This window comes from Prionailurus viverrinus, chromosome D3 (assembly GCF_022837055.1).
Source record: "Prionailurus viverrinus isolate Anna chromosome D3, UM_Priviv_1.0, whole genome shotgun sequence".
NCBI classification, from domain to species: domain Eukaryota; kingdom Metazoa; phylum Chordata; class Mammalia; order Carnivora; family Felidae; genus Prionailurus; species Prionailurus viverrinus.
Window position 1 is genome coordinate 59842406 of NC_062572.1, and position 18065 is coordinate 59860470.

Below are 18065 nucleotides of genomic sequence, written 5' to 3' on the forward strand. Positions count from 1 at the left end.
GTATCTGTGTCTGGTCAGGGGGAAAATCCAGGCCTGGATTTTCCCAGTAGGCAGCACCACCCCAGAGCAGGACTGCCCTCTTCCCAGGGCCCCAGCTCTAGCAGACAGACACAAGAGCTTCCGCTCACATCACAGCCTCTTTGGTTATGTATTTAGAAGGCCCCGAGTTCCACAAATGATGGAGGTGGAGATCCTGTTAGCCTGGGGCTCCCCTCTGGCCTCAGTGCAGCTGGGGCTTTCCTCTAGGGCTTACTTCAGGAACCCAGGACAACCTCATCTTCTTGGGACTGATCTTTGTTGAAGACATCCAACTTGGACTCACGCAACTCTCTGCCTCCCGCATCAGATGCCCGCCTGCGGTTCTGGCTTCCCACTTGGCCTCCAGCATCCCTGCCTGGGCCTGCTCTGTCTCCAGACTCTGGACACGAATGTCCAGACCAGCTGTCTCTTCCCACAGGCACCCACTTTGTCTCAGCCCCTCCCCAGGAACTGTGCCCCCTCCCTTACTCCTGACTCTCACAGAGGGTGGACTTGGGCTCTGCACCCCTTCCCCAGCCACCCCAGGGCCTCAGCTTGTGCTTGCTTTGAAAGCGGACCTCCTGCCCAGTGCCCTGCCCCCACCTCTGCAGCTGAGGAGGGGCTGGGGGCTCCATCCACTCAGTCAATGCTGCTGGAATTGAAAGTTGCATAATAACCTGGGGCCCCTTGGAAACTTTTCATCTCAACACGGAGGCTGATTAAATAGCAACAAAAATAAATTATGTATACACAGGGTTGTAAAAGCACCCAGAGACTGGAGACTTGGGGTCTGTGCCTCATATAAATGCAAATACTGTAATAGCATTGCAGTGGGTCTCCTGTCCCCACCCCACACAGACCCGGGTGGGGACGGGAGGGTCCTGGGCAGGGAGGATGGTCTATAACACAGCTGACAAGAACCTCGAGCCTGAACCTGCTGGGGTTTTAAACAAAACCTAAAGCCAGGCATGAAACCTATCTCCGTATAGAAAGAACTGACCTGGGACTCTGGTTTAGGACCTAATTTGCAAACAAAAAGCTGCAGAAGCCAGCTCCTGCATCTTGGGTCTGCTGGGCAGGTGGGGGAGGATGCTGAGATGGGGGGAGGAGCACAGAGCAGGGAGCCAGGGGGCCTGTTTTCCCGTCTTCACCAAGATGCTGTAAGACACTGCCTCCTGGTCTTAGCCCCTCCTGTAACGGGGGGTGGTGTGTCGGCCTCTCCAGTGACCGCCTGGAACGCACTCCCTCCACATGTCCCCCCTTAGGGGAAGCGCTCGCCTTCTCCTCGCCTCCTGGGGAGCACAGGGTGCTCACATTAGCAGCTCTGGCTGGGACTGAAGGTGGGGGCAGGAGCTTTTTATAGATGCAGGTGTCTCTGGTTACGGTGGCCTCCCCCACGCTCCCTCCTTTGCCAGCTTCCTCCCTCCACCCTGGCTCTGAGAAACCCTTCCCTGGGCCTGGCCCCTGGGTTCTGGGATGAGTAAAGGGCAGAAAGGACTCCAGGTCCCACTCCAGTTGGAGTTGTGGGTCAGCTGTGTGCTGGGAGTGCTAACGGGTCATGGGGCCCCTCCACTCCCCTCTGCCTCCTGACGGGGCTCTCCCCTGACCCAGCATCAGCCATTGCCTGCCCAGCATCTAGTTCACTCCCTGGTATATAGAGCAGGTGCCCAGTTAAAATTGTCCAACTGATTGGTTAAAGTCCTATGCTGAGGACTAACACTACTTTTCCTGGTGGCCTATTGTCCCCTTCTTATTTTTGTGCTATTGTTCTATTATGCAGCTGCCCCCTCTCCCGTAATTATGTGAAACCTTGGTAAACCAGTCACCACAGTAAGATTAAAGTATTAAACTTCCCTGGCAGGTGAGCTCAGCACTATGTACTTTCCAAAGTGCCTTCTTATTACTTCTCTCATTTAATCCTCCTAACACATCTGCAAGGCTGTCTGGGCAGGTACCATCATGCCCAATCTACAGATGAGGAAACTGAGATCCCGGGAGGCAGCTTGTACACATTCACATAATTAGGCCTCCTGAGTCCTAGGCATCCGTTCTATGTAAAAGCTATAAAAGCACAAAATGGGTCTTCTGCCTTAAGCACTTACTTTTCCACCGACTGCAAGGAACAACGGGGCAAGAAGGATGCCGGTCTATTGTTGTCTCTGGGCAGGGGCTGAAAGACCAGGCAGCTCAGCCTTGGGTCTCATCCAGTCTTTGGGTCCACTCCTGCTGGGTCGCCAACCTCCAGGTCCCCGCGGCTGGCGAGCAGCCAGCACTGTACCCACCTTCTCATCCATGCAGCTCGTCTCAGATGGGGGCTATGGTGAGGGTCACCTGATAGCGTGGGGACCCAGGCTCCAGAGCTCACCCTGACGAGCCCCATCCCAGGAGAGTCCCCCCAGTCAATGCCTTGCACACCTGACCTGGGCCCAGAACATAGAGCTGAGAAGCAGGGCAGGAAAGAGAGCATCTGTTCTCCTACTACTTATTTGGAGACACCAACTTAGTGGAAGTAGAGAAGAACAAACAGGAGAAATCATGGCTGGGCTATCCCATCCTCCAACTTTATAAACAACGGCTGCAAACCATGCTTGCCGAAGGCTGCTCGTGTGTGGATCAGGCAAAGCCACCCCCAGTGGCAGGGATCGTGAGACTGGTATGCTGCTACGCAAGCTGGTGTGCCATGGTAAAATGGTAAAAATGTCCATACAAAGAGTGGCACTGGGTGTCATACCTGAGAACGAGGGGACTCTCTCTTACTGCTTCAGGGTCATCTCTTGGACTGCCCCCAAGGACAGCCACCAGGATGCATGCCTGTATATGGCTGCCGCCCTGGTGAGTCCTCCGTGTGTGGAGAGACTGGCTCCACCCCAGAGGCACGGCTGGCATCTCCCACTTCCTGCTTGTACCCTCCTCAATAGTCGCCTGTTGTAGGAAGAGACTTCCTGCCTCCAAGGCTTTTCTTACTATGGCCTCTCAGCACCTTTATACTCTTTATATTCTATGCTCTTTCCATTTGCTCCTGGTTAGAAGGAAGCTTGCAACTCGCTACTGCTAAGTTTCTTTCGAATGCCCGGCTCCTGTCTCCATCCGTGGTAGGCACATCACAGGAATTCTATTGCCATCCACACGTGCCTCCGGCACTCTATGTATGTCCAACGGACAGAATGAACCAGACACACTGCCTGCTGTTGGAGTGACGTAACATGTGTCTGGGATGTGCACAGTGGGGTGCCACCCCTCTACCTTCTCAAGTTCAGTGCCTCCTGTGCTGATGTCTCCTTAAGAAGTTAGGGTGCTTCTTGGGGCGCCCGGGTGGCTCAGTCGGTTGGGCGTCCGACTTCGGCTCAGGTCATGATCTCACAGTCCGTGAGTTTGAGCCCCGCATCGGGCTCTGTGCTGACAGCTGGGAGCCCGGAGCCTGCTTCGGATTCTGTGTCTCCTTCTCTCTCTGCCCCTCCCCCACTTGTGCTCTGTCTCTCTCTGTCTTTCAAAAATAAATAAAGGTAAAAAAATAATTAAAAAAAAAAGAAGTTAGGGTGCTTCCAGGACTGCGAGAGCCAGAAGAAGTTTGAGAGATCATCTGAACCCACCCCTTCTTTCTGCAGGTGGAGACACTAGGCCCCTGCCTAGGGAAGGAGCTGTTCCAAAGCACCCAGCAGTTAGAAGTGACATGGGGACAAGACCCAGACACGGTGGCCTGCAGTCCTACACTGTGACGTAGCAGTTGATGTTTTCCCTTCTGTGAAGGGCCATCATTTTCCCATTGTCTGCCCCCCAAATAGACTGAATGCTGCTTGACACAAGGATCACAGCTTCCACTCCGTCTGTGCCCCCGTCACACAAGTCACATCAGCAGAGCACAGAGCACACAGTGAGCAACTAATAGCACTAGTGACCACAGAACCATTGTTGTTTGAACCTTTGTTTTAGGAAACTATCTCCAAATGCCACGTGGTGGCCACAACTATCTGTGTCTTGGGACATCTCATAAACCCTGGCCAACCACAGAATGGGCTGCCTGGCAAGTGGGGAGATCCTGATCCCTGTTGGAAGGTGCGTGCACACAAAGACCAACTGACCATTTGGGAGAAACGCTGGGGAGAGTACTCCTACAGCTGGTACGAAACCAGACCACCTCGTTTCCAAGTTTCATCCTCTCTCTGAGGTTTTATGAATCTGTCTCTTTGGGGATGAAAGGAGAGACAGAGAAGTAGGCTGAGTGGCACATGTCTGGAGCCGTGGAAGATGGCTGGGTTTGTTGCAACCAGTCTTTGAAACTGGCCAAGCTCCTCCAGGACTTGAAATGCCTGTAAGAGGTTGAGTCTGGAAGGTTCTAAATAGAGAAATCCTTATTGAGCACTCACTACACATAAGGCACTATTTAGCATGCTAGTTGCCACGGGTAAGACAGACAAAAATAAGGCTTGGTGTCTGACTTCATGGAGCTTATAGTTTTGTTGGGCAGAAGAGAAGCTGCACATAAACTCTGAAACGTAAACCATAAAAAGTGAATTAATAATACAAGAGTTAATTAATAGTGCTGAATAAAAAGAAAAGTGATGTTTCAAGGGCATACGTGATTGGCTGCCCAATGACAGGTTTAAACAACAAGGCCTTGGGTTACTCTGAGGATGAAGGAGCACCCATTTCTGGGTGCAATGCTCAAGGAAAGTTCTGGAGTCTGGTTTCTGGCATCTGCACTCTATTAATTGCAGTTGTGACACTGGGATTTGACTTCCAAGGATCATCCAACAAAGCCCACCAATGGTTGGAAGCCCAGGGTCACTCCTGCTACTCATCTGGGGGAGGGGGCACAGTCACCCATCATCTTCTTTGTTGGGGGGCCTTCTGGGGCTCCTGTCCCCAAGGGCAGAAGCTGACAAAACAGAGGGCTTGGCTATGGATCTTCCTGTCCTTCCCACCCCTGGGAGTGTGGTCAATTGCTTCATTACCCCAGCAAGGCGTGTTGTGCAGAGGGGAGGTGGGCCTGGGGGCGTGCTGGTGCTTCTCCTCTCCAGTGGGTTGACAGGAGGCACCAGAAGCCCAGGCCTTTGGGGCCTGCATCACGGTGGGATGTGTTGGGAGACCACAGCTATGATGGAAGAACACCTACCACCTCTGCCTATCTCAGCAGAGGGAGTGAGGGGAGACTCTTGTCCCTGTACTGAATCTCCCAAGTCTCCCCAGTGTCTAGCTGGGGATACAGCCACCAAGGCCACGCTGGAACACTGGCCCCTAGCTCCGGCCCCCACTTTTCTTCCCTGCTGATGCCCTCAGCAGGGATAGCACGTGCCTTAGTCTCTTGTCTGCCATGGGCGAGGATGGCAGCTTGGTTGTGGTGGCAGTGGAGACCCAGATCTTTGGACCACCTCCTCCAAAACCCCAGGTGGGAGGAATGACAAGTCCACAGGATGTGGTGAGGGTCCTGCCCTTTCTCAAGGTGGCTCCCTTCTCTCCCAGCCGCTGTCAGCGCTTGTCCTGGTCCCCCTTTGGGGGATGGGAGGGTGGTGTTCTCACCAGACCCCATATTTTAGGACTTGGACCCTCAGCATCCTGGCTGCCTGTGAACAAATCCCCATTTTAGTTGAGCTGAGATAAGAGGAACTCTTCCTGCTGACTTTTCTCCAAGAGAAGAACAGGAGCATCTAGAAGCCATGGGGTTGGCATGTCTCACAGGACCCCCTGGGCTTATTTGGTGGACCAGTGACAGCTTGCAGCCCTGTTCTCCAGGCCAGGATACCAGGATAGTGTGTGTGTGTGTGTGTGTGTGTGTGTGTGTGTGTGTGTGTGTGTTGGGGGTGGGGGGGGTGCTTCTGGCTTATGTGTCTGATGCGTCAGGGCACTGTTGCCTGTGGTTCTAGTCTGGGTGTGTGAGGCCACCGCAACCTCCGCTCCACAGCCAGCAGTAGCTCCTGTGCGTCCTGTCTGATTTCAGTTCCCTTGGCCGCTAAGTTTCTCTCTCTTGTCTTAGGAAGGTCTCCAATCCTTAGTTTTCTTGGCAGCCTGACTGAGACAACTGACAGGGTTTGAACCTAACAAATGATCAAGTTCTTCCCAGCTCAGGATCTCGGCAACACCCACTCGCCTGGGTTCTCTGCGATGATTCATCTCTCAGGTGCCTCCCGCTGCCCCCACGTCATCACGCACACCTACCTCCCAGCTACACACCCAGCTCCCAGGCAGCTCCCGGCACAGGAGGGCACGCCCTTTGCTTCAGCCTCCACGGACACCCTGGCCCTCGGCTCCCTAGCCCATCCTGGTGTCTTCCAGAGGGACAGACCCCAGGAGGACCCCGATGTCCCAGGCAGAGCCCCATCTCAACTTTGAGAGCTGCAGGGAGGGAAGGAGAACTAGTGGATATGGCCCAGGATGGACAGGGAGCGGTGCTTCGCCGGGGCCACGGGATGGAGGGGCTGTGGGTGGGCGGGGGTGCTCCAGGACCCCCAGGCCGCAGCCCACCCGCCTCTCACTCACCTCTCCCCTGGGCCGGGGAGGGCAGGCAGGGTGAGCTGGAGGCAGCAGGAGTGACTTCACATCTTTGTTGCTGTAGCTGCTGAGCTGAAAATAGTCCTCTCTCTCTCTCTCTCTCTCTCTCTCTCTCTCTCTCGGGCAGGCTGGCTCAGGGTGTGAAAAGCTCCGCTCCCAGGGAGTGGCAGGAACCAGCCAGGGGAAAGAAAAAAATTAACCACAGGCCTGGGGCTCTCTAGCTTAGCTGAAGAACGCGAGCGCCAGCTCTCCAACCCTGCTCAAGGATAAGCTAAGTCTGTGTAAGACGGGGTAACCGCAGACTCACCCGGCACAGCTCACTGTGCTCCTCAAATGCTCCCACTTTAGACTCGCATCTGCGCCTCCTCGTTTCCTGAGGGCTTCCTGCCCGTGGGCGCTGCGCTGAAGCGGCACACCTTGCAGCTTCTAAGCCTCCTGTCAGCCTGGACACAGATGGCGGCACCCTCATTTCACAGATGTGGAGACTGAGGCCCAGAGAAGTAAATTAGGCCGCCTAAGGTCACACAGCGATGAAGCAGCAGAGGTGGGGTTGTGCGCCAGGCAGAGCTGTCTGCCCCAGCCCTCCAGGGAGCGTTCTGTTATCCCTTTTGATTGGTGAGGACACCACGGTCTGGCACATCTCCAGCAAACACTTCGGTCTGTAAAGGGTCTCTGATTCCTAATTCCTCTCCTGGGCTGCTGCCTGCTTCAGGCTTAGGACAATTGATGTGAGAATCTGTATTCCCCGGGGTGGGGGTGGGGGGGCTGGGAGGGATGGTCAGAGACAGAGGCACCCTCCCCATGATGTGGGAGGGAGGGAGTTTCGGGGCTAGGCAGAGTGGGGACACTTCCCTACTCTGTCAGCCCGGGGCTGGCATTTAAGCTCCCGCATCTGTGTGATCACGGATAACTTTGTCTATTCCCAGCACGGTCCCCAACCTTCCTTTCCACCCTAAAGTACACCAGATAATTAAGTCTCTCTCAGGTCTCCTCAGTATAATGGAGATTAATTTATTATTTAAATCCGAATAGAATATTAGCTCATTGTCTTAATAGTTCTGATAATGCTTGCAGGGGCACAGGATGGAAAGCCTACCCTTTGTCCCCCTCCCCAGGTAGAACGTGAAGACCCCACCGCCTACAAGCAGCTGATGGGTGGGTGTATGATGGGGCTGGGGGCTGGGGTGGAGACTCCTCCCTGCACCCCAGGCCCACCTTCCACCCAAGAAGTAAAGGAGGAGATGGCAGGGAAAGGAGGAAAGGGAGCAGTTTCCCAAACTGGAGGCTTACGGGGCCAGAGCACCAGGGCCAGTTTCTGCATGGCCACCGACCAGTGGTCTGAGAGCTGGGAGGCCTCTCAGAACCTCAGTCTGCCCTCCTCAGAAATGATTCTGGGATAAGGCTGTCTTCACCAAGTGATCCTGAGGGCGCTTTTAGTGGGGTTGGCCATGGGGCAGGTCCCACGGAAATGAGGGTCATGGGGTGCAAACTGTCTTGGCTTTACCAGCACACCACCTCCCTGCCCCGGCCACATCCTTTGTCCCAGTCTTCCAAAGGAAGGCCCAGGAAGGTAGCCTCTCCCTGGGAGGCCCACCTCCTTTCCTCATAAATAATCTCGGAGGAAGACCACTCAGGCAGGCACCAGGCCCATCCTTGCTGCTTCCATTTCCTCCAAAGAGAGCCTCCTGGTCTCTCTTTGTGACAGGAATAATGAGACTCATATGCCGAGTAGCACACTGGCACAGGAAGTGTGGACATTCCAGCTAAGTGCCCCTCCTATGACTGAAGGTTTGTGACCCCCCAGATTCATATATTGAGACCCTGACCCCCCGGTGTGATGGTATTTGAAGGTGGGGCCTCTCGGAGGTGATCAGGTTTAGATGGGGCTCCATGATGGGATGAATGCCTTTGTAGGAAGAGGAAGAGACCAGAGTTCTCTCTTTCCACCAGGTGAGGGCACAGGTGAGGGCCCAGCAGCCCTCTGCAAGCCAGGAAGGGGGCTCTCCCCAGGATCTCCATCTGCCAGCACCTTGATCTTGGACTTCCCTGCCTCCAGAACCTTGAGAAAGAAATGTCTTTTGTTTAAGGCACCCAGTCAGTAGTAGTTCATTACGGCAGCCCAAGCTAAGACAGACTCACTTTACAGGTATGGAGACTGAGACTAGAGGGTGCAATGTGGGTGGTCACAAGAATAAACTATGTGTCCCAGATGCCAGTGTTCTCTGTTGACATAACAGATGTGCAAGGGTGCTTGGCATGATGGGGAGGGACACAGAGATGACTGCCATGTGGTCTGGTCTGGGCACAGACGGACTAGAAGACATCTCTTCACCACAACATGAGACCCACCTTAAGTAGCCGCCCTGAGGAAATGGAGGCCCATGATGTCAGGCTGGTGGAGGGGAGGAGGCCACTCGGCCTCCCAATGCCCTGTGTGCCCACCACGTCTGATGCTTCCCTGGCTGCACCCTAACTTGGGAACAGTTGGTGTAGAGTCATGTTACCCTGGTGGCCCCCCAGGTCTGGAGTCGAGTGGGAGCCCTTGGCATGGAAGGTACTGAATCCAGCCAGGAAAAATATATGGGACACATCATGTGGCTGTGGTTCCTTCACACCATCCCGTCATACAGCTGGCAATTAATTTCCCCTATAAATGAAACACCTTTCATATCACTTTATCTGGAGAGCTTGAATTGACAGCAGCGGGTGTAATTTATACATACTTTTTACCCATCTGTTAGCATTCAGGCTTCAGGCTGCTAGCGTTTTTTTCTTCAATTCTCTCCCTAAATTGAAAGGATTAGGTTAGGATTAGGTGAGTGTTTTAACCAGATATTCACAAAGGTGGATGGCGGTGTTTCCAGACGGCCAATGCCCAGGGGAGGCCCTCGTACAACGGTGGCCAGGTGGGGCTCAGTGATCTGGGAAATTGTCTCCACCTGAGAGCCCAGCAGCCCCCCACGGTCCAGATGCTAGCGCTGCAGAGGGCCTCGGGGACTCTCCAGGCCCGCCCTTCATTTTACAGATGAGAAAACTGAGGCTCGGGGAAGCAAAGGGACTTGTGCAAGGTTAAGCAGTGGCAGGAGGCAGAGGCAGAGCTTGATGTGAGTCTGGCTGCAGGAAACCAGAGGGAGGGTAGCTCCACTCTACCCTGAGAGGGGCAGAGGTGTATGGAGGGGACCTGGAAGTATTTGGCAGGCAGGGGACAGTCCCTCTTGCCCCCAGGTGTCCATGGAAGTGGATTTCCATGAAAGCAGGACCAAGTTAGGGCAATTTCTGGAGGCCTTTCTCTGAGCATGCATGCATCTGTGTGCACACGTACGCACCGTGTGTACAAACACTGGGAGCCCATGAGGGCTGTTCCACTCCCCTCTGAACATCAGAAGTCCTGTTATACTGTCCCACTGGCCTTATTTTCTCTGGCGTCCGAGGTCTTCCTTTTCTAAGGAGGCTTCTTCCTATTCCAAGGGCCTTGAGGGCTAGAGCACGCTGGACTCCTTGGGGATCTCCAGGCCTGGCCTGGCCCATTGTCATAGGCTTCTCCAGCAAGCTCTCCCCTGCCTGTTTCCGTCTGAGATTTCTGGGGTTCCTATGTGGCATACACATGAAGCTCTTTAGGCTGGTCTGGGAGGCAGGACCTGTTAGCCAGGTAGAATCATATCATCTGGTTTAGGCTAGGGGGCTGGTGGGGGTGGGGTGGAGGAAAGGTGCATGTCACCTGAAAAATATTTGTCCAAGACCTCTGAATCGGGAGCACACTGGCCCACTCACCCATACATTCAGGCAGCCACCGTGTATTAAATGCATGCAACGTGTACTACCCTGGCTTAGGCTCCAGGGACATGGAGATGAGCACCACAGGGCCTTGCCTTTGGAGGTCATGTGCAGGCCTCTGGCCCCAGGAATGGCCCACCTCTGCCTCTCGAGGGCCATAGCAAGATGTTAACGGCCACCACCTCCTTCACCACCTCGTTTTTGCCTGGACTCAGCCCTGAAGCCATTAGCAGTGTGACTCTGTCTGGTTAGAACCAGTACGATAGTTTTGTATTAATGCAGGGGCCTGAGGAGATTTGGCCATTAAATGTTACATTAGACCCAAGGTGTCCTGTACACGCTCCCGGTGGAGGTTTTCAAGCAGCCTTGGCTGGGGGGCCTTGGTGAGGGGGAACGTGCTGGAACTAACAACCAGGTGGAGAGGAGGGATGCTGGGCTGCACGCTCCCCCTGGAGCTCTGAGGACATCCTAGAGAACTGCGGAGGAAGGGCAGGCATGTCCTTGCCTCTCGTTCAGCCTTAGCAGGCCCTGCTGGCCATGGCTGGGTGCCCGGTTCGTCCCAGGCCCAGCGGGGCAGCAACCAAGCTCACCTCGCAGTCCCGGGGCAGCCCTGATTCACTCGTCCTCCTGTCCGAGGAGTACCTCTTCCTCGTTGGACCAGATGTCCTGAGTTTTAGCTCCAAAAATAGAGGCACGGGAGTGATGGGAGAGACAGAGGAGAAGGCGTTTCCCCTTCCATGAAGGAGGTGAGACCCGCAGGGAATAATTAGCGAATGACACGGGCTCAATTTAAAATCCGGCTAACTGCATCCTGTGGGGCAGGTGCTTGCTACTCAGAGCAGCCGGCCGGGAGAAGACAGGTGTGCATTGGCCCAAGTCATCTAGTCTTGCTGTCAGCCGAACCACCCACCCCCTTACCCACCTACCTCACCCCATCTAAACACCCATCTACCCAATGCCCCACACGCCCAACTAGCCATCCACCTGCTCATCCTCCAAGGACCTTGGGCAAACCGTGCAGACCCTCTGAGCCTTGGTTTCCCTGTTGCAAGTGGAGGTATGAATTGTGCCTTGTCTCCTCCTGAGCTCGTTTAAAGGATCTGATGGTCCAGGAGATGGTCTGTAAAATGGGGTGAGGAATACAAATCCCAGATGGTGGGTATATTATTATTGTCACCCTTACACCACACTGCTGACATCGAAGCCTTCCTGACTTGAGGTGTTTTCCAACTCTCCCCTCCCGTGGACCGGTGACTCTGCACATCCACTGAAGGAGGAAAAGCCTGGGATTTGTTTTTAAACATCTCCTTCCAGCCACGGAAGGCGGGGCAGATCCTGGAGGAAGCTCCAGCCACCCAGCCTCCTCCCTGCTCTCCTGATTGTCTCAGACATTGTACACGAAGCTAGCTCCTCCCCGCCTCCCCCGAACTCAGCAGCAGGATAAGGAACAAACCTGGGAGGGGGACAGGGGAGCAGGCCTGCGGGGGCTGTAAAAGCATTAGTGGCTGGGCTGGTTGCGGGGAGACTGCAGACAGATGCCGGATGTTTGTTTTCTCCAACGTTGGGGCCTCAGAACCAGAAAAAACAAACAGGAAGCTTCAAGATGAGAAGGCTAATTGTTTGGAAAGGAAGATATTATTTACAGTAATGGGGCAATTAGGAGGGAGGGGGTAGAGTGAGCCAGGGTGGTTTGGCTGGGGCAGCCCAGTCCACCCTGCTATGGATGGGGCAGGCAGGGGGCCATTATCTTGAGCCAGGCCATCTGCCTCATGGTCACCCTCTATCTCACAAGGTCACCCTCTTTTGGGGAAGGTCCACACAAAACAGAAGGTAACATCCATTTACCCAGAGTGGCAGCCAGATCACCTCCCATCTGTCATGTGGCCCTAGGAGGCTTCTATTCTTTAAGGCTCAATCCAGTCCTCCTCCTTCAGGAAGCCCTCCCAATTGACTTGCAACTCACAGGAATTCGCCTTCCTCAAAACCCCCTGGATCTCCAGGTCTGAACTGCAGAGACCCTTGACCACACAACACCCTCTATCGGAGCTTCTCTTTCACTAGGGTCCCCACTGACGCCTGGAGCAGGGCCAGACTTGGGAAGGAAGAATGAACTGTACAGGGCCTTTGGGCAAGTGAATGGAGGAGGAGACAGGAGGGATAGAAGGCGGCAGCGGCAGCAGCAGCAGTTCAGGTGAAGGAACAAATTTTAAAAGTGAGTAACATGGGCTCTATGGCCCCCAAGCCTCAGGTCCATCCTTCACCCACTGGCTCGCTGGGTCTTGCCAAAAAGAAGTGAAGATGGCAGTTGAGAATACCACACTCAACATGCACCAAACTCTTAGATCTCAGATTGATTCCGGCTAGTCATTTGAGAATACTCGAAAACTGCAGATCTCAGGAAAAAAAAAAAAAAAATCTTTCCTTTGAAGCAGAAAATGGGCCATTTGCACATTAATGGCTGGGTGGGCCAAGAGCCCCTCCAGGAAGGGAGAAGGGATGCCCCAGTGTCACTTCTCCAGAGGTGCCCGAGGGTGGTGGCTGGGGTGATGGTCGTCACAGTGCCATGATACTGCTGAGCAGGGCTTGACCCGCACTTCACGGTGGGCCATGAAAAGGCCCTATGGTGACTCTGGGGACAAGGAAACCAGACACAGGCTGCTTTCTGTAGACAGGGCGTGCTTCCAAATACCAGGAAACAGATCGTGCTGTGCTCCTCCTCTGGACATTTGTTAAGAAGTGGTTGGGCAGCCAGTAGCACAGACTGCTGGAGGGCGGTGGGAGCCACGTGCACAGGACTGGAAGCAGCTTGGAATCTCAGACTTCTCCAAGGAGCATCCAGGCAGGGCTCCATAATCTGCCCCCTCTGCTCTGCTAAGCTCTCCCCCACTTTCCTACACAGTGCCTGCTGCCAGCCGCGCTGCCCTCTCTGTCCCCTAACGCGCTGGGTTCGTTTACACCTACCTTCTCCTGTTTCACCTATGCTCCAAAATGCTCCTGGATCCATGACTGCCCCCCTAACCGACTTCCACGCGCAGTGCTCTCACCCTCTAACGCGCATGTGGCCAACACTCCTGCTTCCAGCTAGCGGCTCTAGTCTTCCCAAATCTGAGCTCCTAGTGGGGGAGAACCCCTGTTCTCTGCGACACCCCATGCCCTCTGTGCCAGCCTGGGAGGGTTGTGAGCCTCTGTCTCCTGTAGATTAGCACCACACTGTAGGGCCCTGCAGGGGGACAGCCCTGGCCTATCGCTGCCTAATGGTCTCCTGGGATTTCTGTCCTCTCCTTCCTTTGCTTACAAACGTGGAGGAAGAAAAGACCGGGGCCATCCTTCTGCTTGTTTAAAAGCAGAAGCACCAGGTAGCCTCTGGGTTAGCAAAGGAGGTGAGGGAGGGTCTCCCAACCACACCCCTGCCTGTCCCCTTGCCCCCCCACACACTGTGACATCACTAGGGTGGGTGGGGAGAAGACGAGGCATCAGTTCTTGGATGGCTGGACAGAGAGAGGCTGCCAAGGCCTGTCCCCCGGTCACTGTCCCAGGCTCCCTTGCTCCTGTATTCACAAAAAAATGTGGGAGAGTGGGGAGCAGAACCCTGAATTCTGCCATGGGGGTCCCCGACATGGCATCCTGAGCCTCCCACCACATTTATAATCTCAGTCCCTTTTGGGTCCAGTCCATCCATCCTTTGTACACCAGATATTTACTGCCCACCACAAAATGCCCAGCAAGATGTCAACTCAACAAATATTCAGAGTGCGTATTCTGAGTGCGGAGCCCTAAAATAGATGCTAAAATTTAGAGGTTTATGTAACTGAATATAGGCCCAACGACACACAGTCACATGGATCTGTGAGATCCTCCTCATGATCTGTAAGGCCTGGCCTTGAATCTCAGAGCTGCTGTGTACTGTCGGCGTGGCCTGGGAGCAGTTACTTAACTTCTTCCTGCCTCGGTGTTCTCATCTGCAAAATGGACAGCTGTGCCAGTGAAGCAAGTTAGCGTGTGTGAAGCATTTAGACCAGAACCTACTACACTATTATTTCCTGGGTTTCTACTATGTGTGGGAACCTGGATGAGACACTGGACCCACCGCCCTTGACCCCATGGTGTTCACCCTGCTCTCCCTGCCCTCACGCCATACAGACCCCCTGCTGGGCAGGAGGGGGGACCTCAAGCACAGAGGAGATCAGAGCCCAGGAGTGGTTGGGGGACACTGTGGGCAGCTGGTCAGGAGCTGCTGCTTGAGACTCTGATGGGCTCTCGGAGAAAGACAACTGTGGGAGGAGGTGGAGGGTATCATGTGTGAGTCCTTTGAGGGAGCTGCAGTCCATTTACGCCGAGGTCACTTATGAATATTAAATTCTTTGCTCCAGGCTCCAAAGACTCCCACTGCCCTGCTCTACCCAAAGGCCAAGGTTACAGCCATAATAAACAAAGCTGCCCTTCTCCAGAAGAAACACACTCTCCCCCCACCTTTACGCAGGTGTGCTCATGGGCATGAACACGCGCGCGTGCGTGCGCGCGCGCACACACACACACACACAGATGCAGTATTGGAGAAGGAAGGAAAAAGTGGGGAAGTGCAGGGGGTGGACGGACAGGAGCAGTTTCCACACTCTTGGCTTGGGGATGGGTGATTCTCTGTACTGTCCATACCCACAAACCCAGCCCATGGGCCAACAGGCTCAGGACAGGGACCTCCAGATGAGGCCCCACCCCATTCTGCCTCCCCTTACTTCTCTTCCCAGTGAGGTTCTCAGACACCAGGTATGGTCACCAAACACAACTGGAGTTCGACTCTCCACAAAATAAAGGGAGCTTTCCAGGAGAGGGTGCTGTTGGAACATCCTGTGAGTGGGATGCGAGCTCCTGGGTTTGCGGGCCTGCGGTGGGCCAAGCAGCCTGCGAGGCGTCAGGTGCAGAGGTCTGGGCTGGGCCCTATCACAATGGAAGGGGGAGGGGGCTGCATTATTCTAACTTCAGTGCACTTGCTAAAATGCAGAAAGCCTGAGGTTGGGACCAGGAAACCCCCAGCACCTCCATTGCTGGCTGATTGAGAGGACCAGTCGGCTGAAGGGAGGCTGAGGAAGGGTGGTGTCACTAGGTCACTAGTTTGTCACAGGGTGACACAGCCACACACACGGAGACTGAGGTCCCCAGAGGGGCCTGTTTGAGCCCTAGCTCGCTGTTCTGCCCCAGTGAGAATGACTGGGGGACTTGCTTTCTCTGTTCCCCGCACTGGGAACAGAAATAGAACCGGGAAGGGTTTGCCAGTGTTTTGGGTGCTGAGTCCCTGAGGGGGTTGGGGCCTGCTAACGAGGGTCTGGCAGTCACAGTGCTGGCATCCGAATGTGTGCATGTAAGTCACCTCATGGGGTGGTGCTTCCCTGTCTGGCTGAGTTACAAGGACGTGGTGGTTCAAATGATTAAGCAGAGGAGGGAGCTGTGGGCAGGGAGAGAGGCACGCACATAGACTTGCAGATGGGGTGACAGACACAGGGAGACAGAGGCAGAGAGGGGCAGAGGGACAGAGAGACAGGGACGGGCACAGACACTTGGACAAAAACTTGAAAAGAAGGGAAGTGGGGAGAAAAGGGGGGGATGGTCTGATTCTTTTCATGTCTCCAGCAGAGCCTCCCCCGAGAGGCTGGGAGAGGAGAGACAGGCCGACAAGCAGACTGGGAGCAGGGATCTGGAAGTTTTCCCTGCTCCTGCCTCCAGGTCCCTCTACCACCTTCCCTACTGCCCTCCTCCTCTTCCTCATTCTTACGACCCACCCTCTGAGTGTCCCCGCTGTGCCAGGCACCAGGTTGTTATGTCTCTTCTCATAACAAGCCTCCAAGGCTGGTCTTTACCTGTCCACTTTCTGGAGAGGACAAAGGAGGCTCAGGATGGACAGGACCGGGATTGTGACCTACAGCTTTTAGCACCATCTTCCCCTCATTCTGCCCCCTGCTCCAGAGAAGGTCCCAAACATGAAGGTTTACATCAGCAGGAAGAGACCAATCTGGGTTGTAAGGTTCTGTCCAGGTGGAGGGTGGGGGGGACTGGAGTGTGTGTGTGTGTGTGTGTGTGTGTGTGTGTGTGTGTGTGTGGTGAGGAGGGGGCTGGGCACCGTACAAATACTATAGCCATCCATCACTTCCGAACCCTCGCTACCCACATCCCGGTACTGAACAGATTTGGAGAGCAAGGACCTTGTACTGTAGGTCAGGGGCCTGCAGGGACTGGGCCAGGTCTGGGTGACTGGTGCAGCCCTCCAGGGTCCCGACCCACAGATGCTTCCTTGGGAGGCCATGGCCAAAGAGCCAGTTAGAACTGAGAACAGAAGACTTCCCGTCGTTCCCAAATGCACAGCCAGGCTCTCTGCATGAGGGGAAGCAGGAAAGCCTTGGCTGCCTATCCCACAGGTCAGGCCTGCGCCCCAGCTGGGCCACTTAGGACCTGTGTACCCTTGCTTAAAGTCCCTGACCTCTTTGTAACAGCTGCAGCACCTGTAAGATGGCCCTGGCCTTCAGGGTGGACAGTCAAATGAGATCTGTGTAAAGCACCCAGCCCACTTCTTGGCACACAGCAAGCACTCGATAAATATTCACTGACACGTCTTTAATCATGAACACAATTACTTATTCTCCTTTGGCTGCTCATCCTCCTTTCCCTCCCTACCTCTCCCCTGCTCTTCACCCCCACCCCCTCTCCCCAGCCTGTCAACCCTGTTTTCAAAGGGTCTACCAGGTGTCACATCTCTGCTAGGCTGATGGCAACGCATGGGACGGCCATGGTGCTTGCTGGGGGACAAAATTCAGTCAGTTCAACGCCACTAGGCATTTTCTCAGTGCACAGCCCTGTGATTTGCACAAGACACGTAGCCTGTCTTTTCCCCTCAAAGACTTTCCGCCAAATACGAGAGCCATGGCAAGTACACAAGTGACTTCACTTGCTCATTCGTTTGTTCACCATTTATAAACCCTTCACTGATTATCCAGCAATGTGTGACCAATTGCAGAAGTGAGGAAGTACAGCAAATTGTGTCAAGGCACTAGAAGTGAAGTAAAAAAGGATCAGTATCATGAAGGTAGGGTCCCAGCATTGTTAAGTCTGGTGAAATGACACGGGGGTTGCCCCTGCAGCCAGCGGGCGAGAGGCTCTGGAGCCCAGGAGCCAGTCACCAGACACATGGACTCGGAGGTCACAGGATCCCGACTGTCACGGAAAGGTTTTGCTCTCATGGTCGAGGCTTCGTGAATAGTCTTATGTGTGCTTTATCACAGCATCCTCTCAACAGCCTGGGAGGTAGCCAGGTGTGGCAGAATGTCACTGGGTGTCACTAGAGATGCTACACAGGAAGGACAGCCACTTGCCCACAGTCCCCTGGCACTGACCTTCAGAGCTGAGACCAGAACCCCAGCCTCGCTTGCACCTGGGACTCCTCCAGCAGCTGGACTGAGGTGACTACTTTTGGTTTTTACTCTGCGCAGTCTCCTCCCCCAGCTCTGGGAGCTCCCCAGTGGCCCTAGGCCACCCTGCGCGTCCTCGCCAGCCAGAGGCACAGAGATCCCTTCTTGGCTCACCTGCTGTGCCCTGCTGGCGGTGGTACCTGCACCCTCTACCCCTCTGCACTTTGACCTTCTCTTCTGATTTGCACCCGCCCCGGTGTTTAGGTTTGGGCCAATGTCCCCAAGTTTTTATCGATTATATATCTTTTGGGGGGACATTCATTATTTATTCAGCCTCTCATCCTATCACTGTCCAAGCACTGTATACGAGCTAACTGGGCACCCCAATGGCCA

General features: G+C 54.6%; 1 protein-coding gene across 14 annotated transcripts in view; it reads right to left on the minus strand.

The window, feature by feature from the left end:
• The window catches only part of CELF4 (CUGBP Elav-like family member 4), a 295532-nt gene that overhangs the window by 165985 nt on the left and 111482 nt on the right, over positions 1–18065 (minus strand). The gene's annotated exons all lie outside the window — the stretch shown is intronic.